Raw genomic sequence first — 5,265 nt, 5'->3', positions numbered from 1 at the left:
TGTGACATTAGGACAACACCGGAGAAGCAGTGACTCACTGGTGACGACGACGAAACAGTCTGCGTGATCCGTCAGATGCGTTGGGGAGGGGAAAAGGAGGGGGGCAAAAAAAATCCTGATTAAACAAGACGTTACTCACACCTTGTACCAGAAAAGGTGAGGCGACTGGGATTAGCATCTGCAACGTCCCGCGGCCCCCCCCCCCCCTCTCCAGCCCTCCCCATGCGTGCTTAAGGATGTCGACGCTCCCGGATCCAGACTGCCATCCCTCACGCTGGGCTGGAGCGAGCTGGGAGGACGAAAAACCAACAAGAGAACCACACAAACTGAACTTTATTTTTTATTTTTAAGTGTACGAGAACAAACTGGAATTTGTAAATATTATGTTTTGTCGTTTGGTTTGGAGTGATTGGCCGGATCCGTTTTTCTTTGAGACAACAGGTGCAAGTTTAGATGTCTTAACATGATTTCGACGCTCATGCACACACAGCCGGTTTGATCAGCCGTTGTTTACAATGTCTTGCGAAACTATTCGTAGGGCCCTGAACTTGTCACATTGCAGCCACAAGTTTCCATGTAGGGATCTCATTCAATACACCAACACAAACTATAAATGTGAAGTGGAAAGGAAAATTATAAATGATTTACAATTTTTTTTTTTTTTTTTCACAATTGTGAATTTTGGCATGCTTTTGTATTCAGCCTCCTCTGATTCAGGTCATTGTAGAACCAGTTTTTTTGAGATATTCTCTACCAGTTTTGCACAGATTTACATTAACATTCAGTTCTGGATTTTTTTTTAATACTTAACCATTCTTTAAAACTAAGTAACGCCAACATAGTTCTTGGTTGTTGTTTTTTTTTTACCTTCACCCCAGTTTCAAACAGGTTCGACCGACTCTTACTAACCATGTGTCTTCTGAGCACTGCTGGTTGGTCTGGATTTTATTTAGGGGCATCAGAGTAAAGGCCGGATACCACCATTTGGTCTATTTTTTGCATTCTTATTGGTTAATACCATTAATCCTTTAGCTTGACGATGTTCCATTGCAATAAATCCCAATCAAATGCATCGAACTTTGTGGTTGTAATGTAGCAAAAAGTGAGTATTTTTGCAAGGCACTGTAACTGAGTTCATGATCAAATCATATAAGGTGGGCACATGAGGACATCTATCAGCATACATGAATGATTTAAAAAAAAAAAAAAAAAAAAGCAAAAGCATGGTCGAGGTAAAGAAACAGAAAAAGGAATGCTTTCTGGCTCCGAGTGGCCCAGGTCTCGTGATTATCTGCGGTAGTCTAAAGCGTACCGTGCACACTTGGCACCGTCCCATCAATCATACAAGGCAGCTTTTGAATGAAATGAGTTCTCTCATTGGTGAAGAAGCCAAAGAACAGCTGCAGAGAACAGATGAAGGAAGGGGAAACAGGAAGGATTTGAGTAATGAGACAGAAAAAGAAAAAAAAAAAAAACAGATTTTGTTACAAATTGGCTCAAAGCAGGGCGTAAATCAAGAAATTCAATTTGTGACGCTGGTGTACTTGGTTGTTATTGTCTCACGTCGTCTTGAGCATACGGTATATTACCCACGTAACTGGAAGGTTCTGAAATCCTTTGTACTCTTTTGGTCTTATTTTGAACTATATTCATAGTGGTTGTTTTTTGCTAACTTTCGCAGTTTTCGTCTGCACATCCTGTCAACGGGATCGTTGACCCAGCCGTTTGGTGTGAGTTTCAGTTACCCGCGCTCCTGAGGTTAACATAGCGAAACGCTTTATTTTTTATCCCCCTGTCCCCTTCTTTTGGAAACAAGGGTTGAAACCAGCCAACAGAAAAACGGAAGCACACTCACCAAGTCTACATGTTTACACTGCAGTTCTGATGTTGGCTGACAATTCGCATTACGCAGACTCAAATATCCTATTCTTGAAACTTTTGATGCCAGATGTTACAGTGAAGGCTTGCACCTGTTTGTCTGTTTCATTTAGTCTGACTCGGTAACCTGCTTGAGGCGCAAAATACGCAGAGGGAGCATATTTGACAACGAGGAGTTGAGAGAATTAAAGTTAATATTTCTATTTCAAATAGAGGCTATTACACACTGTTTGTTGTGTATCTGAACTGGAAAACATTAAAAGACATTCTTAAACAAATGCTTTGCCATCATTTTTATGGCCAAAGTCCTGTTGAAGCTGCAACGCTTCGTCTGGCCACTTGAGGGCAGAACGACGATTAAATAAAGAGTCTTCAGCAGCTGTTTTGCTTTCAGTCCCTGCATATTTAGACCTATTATAAGTTATTTGGTGCTTAATAAATCTCTTGCTTTCAGACTTTAATGTACCACTAGCCCAGATAACCCAAAGTGATGTGAAAAAGTATTTAGCCCACTAACAGATTTATTTATGGTTTCAGACACATTTTATGCAAATATGCAATTTAATTAGACACACCCAGGCAGGATTAATGCCAGACATTCAGAATCAAGAAATCACCTCAACAGAACCTGTTTGACATGAAGTAGAGTAGACATCATAGCAAAACATCAACCCCTTTCCAAGACGTGGAAATCGGCATCTGTAAGCATGTTACCAAACCGTTCCTAAAACTTTTGTACTGCAGTAAAACACAGAGACCCATCGTCCGTCATAAACCAGGATTTTGTTGCTAAAAATGGCACAACCAGTTATTAGGTTTAGGAGGCAGTTACTTTTTCCACAGTGCATTGAAAAATTGGTTCAATAGCTTTTCCTCTCATCATATGAAATCATGACATAAAATGGGTTTTTTCTGTTGTTTTTTTTTTTTTTACATAGGTTTGACATTATCTATTGTTTATTGTCCCACCATGAAGCTCAAGAGAAGCATATTTTTATTTATTTTTTTCTTTTGTTTGCAGAAATCAGACTGTGAGCCCTAGAAGTGGTGTTGCGTCCTAAAAGTGTAATTAAAAGTCTTCAGCTTTTTCCTATTTGTTTAAAACAGTTAAAGGCATCACACTAACTAAATGCTACATGTACAAAGTGTGTAGAGTTGATCATTTTCACAAACACCAGTACTAATACTACAGACAAAGTAAACCTAGCAGCCAAAATCACAGAGAAGCCCTCAAATCTGGGTCATCTGCCACTCTAAACATTTTAACAGCCAAATGCTAGCGTTGGAGTATGCATGATTTTGCATTTGTAGATTTTTGTTGGAACATCCCAAACAATGAGTTAAATAAGATCCTTTCCTAATTTCATGTTTGAGGTGGTGCGTTTCCTCCACGTTGCAGTGCCGAATCCAACTCTCATTTAGTGTTGTGGAACATAATATGCTGTCAAGCTTCCACTGGTAACTATACGACCAAGTATGAAAATCCCTCTTTTGGACATGGATTACTGGGTAATGTACCATTTGTACCATTTTAATAAATATCCACTCACGCAGTTTCTGGGCCTACTGCCTCTTGTTCAGAGAAGGCTCTGCCATCCCACCAGTGTTGGCCAGCACTGAGACATGCAAGACAAACAACTATGCACACTCACACCCTCTACTCCCTTTTCTATTTTGGAGTTGCTAATTAGCCTAACATGCCTGTGTTTTGGACTGTGGGAGGAAGGAGTACCTGGGGAAAACCCACACATGCACAGATGGAAGGAGCTGTTTTACTGAATCTGAATATTCATGAGAATATGTGTGTGTCAGTGTTGTAGTACTCGAGACCATTTTTTGATGGTCTCGTCTCGGACTCGACCACATTTGGTCTCGGTCTTGTCTCTGTCTCAGGCGCTGAGGACTCGGCATTTTATTTCAAGACAAGTCAAGACCGCAACTGTGAAAATATCACTAAACGTACAGCACACTATCCAGTTTATTTGTTAACTTATTTGCTTTCGGTGGATGAAAACGCACCGATTAAAATCCACAGTAACCTGTTTCTGTTACTCCCCTCCCCACCTTTCACTCGCACGCGGCGCTCTGAGACATGCGCAGTTGTTTTCTCTGAGCAGCAGAAGATGTCGGTCTAATCGTCAGTAATAGAATTGCGCTGCATAAATCATAAGAAATCCGATGACCACAGCTAACTCAGCAGCGCTTCGCTTTCACAGACGGTGGAGACAACGTCTAACTTTTTTCGTCACTTAGAAAAGTAGCTCAAAGAAGGTAAACTCCATTAACGTGATGTTATCAAAGCTAGCTGTACAGAGACACATAAGCATTGTGATGAAAAAATGTTATCACTCACTGCCTGAATTATTGTGCGGAGATGTTGACTGACCTGTCGCATATATAGGACAGCTATGTCCAAAAGTCTGCAATATAGTGATGTGACATTCAGGAACAGTACGATTCATCTGCTCATTTCTTTACTTATTAGATAGGACTGGAGTGTCGCTGAGAGTCGTTGTTCTCTCAGATGGCCATACGCTGTCAGGATAGCATACATGCAGTGAGTAGCATGCCCGCGCATGCGCATTAAGAAGTCCGACCGTCAGTAGAGTTGTCAATTCAGCAGAGGCAACAAGTTATGACGAAAATAAGTCATTAAATTGTTTATAATATGATAACTATATAGATATACATGCGTTGTCGTGGTTTCAAAGTGTATTTAAAGCAGGATCTAGCTGCAGTCAACTACAACACAGGCCCGTGTAAAACTCATTAACCTACTTAACCGCTAAGTCAGGATGTTATACTGCTGTTAATAACAAAGTGTATGATGATCTACGTCATGATTCTATGTTGCTGATTAAAAGAAATCTTATGGTAATGATGTGTCTGACAGATATTGCCGGTGTTCTATCAGATAGCCATACGCTGTCAGAATAGCATACATGCAGTGAGTACCATGCCAGCGCATGCGCATTAAGAAGTCCGACTCTCAGTGTAGTTGTCAGTATACGCAACAAGTTATGATGAAAATAAGTAATTAAATTGTTTATAATATGTCATAATATGATAACTAGATAGATATACATGCGTTGTCATAGTTTCAAAGTGTATTTAAAGCAGGTCTGGCTGCAGCTGGATGCCATACAACTGTTAATAACCAAGTGTATGATGATCTACGTCATGATTCTATGTTGCTGATTAAATAAAATCATATGGTAATGACAGCGTATACATGTCTGAGCTAAGCATATGACTATCTGACAATGTATGCTGATGTAACAGAACACTGTTGTTCTATCAGATTACCGTACGGTGTCAGAATAGCATACATGCAGTGAGTACCAGGCCCGCACATGCGCATTAAGAAGTCCGACTCTCAGTGTAGTT

Source organism: Poecilia latipinna, unplaced genomic scaffold (assembly GCF_001443285.1).
Source record: "Poecilia latipinna isolate Pla-1442-1.1 unplaced genomic scaffold, P_latipinna-1.0 Scaffold333, whole genome shotgun sequence".
NCBI lineage: Eukaryota > Metazoa > Chordata > Actinopteri > Cyprinodontiformes > Poeciliidae > Poecilia > Poecilia latipinna.
The sequence above is the reverse complement of the archived record's forward strand: the minus strand, read 5'-3'. Positions refer to the sequence as shown.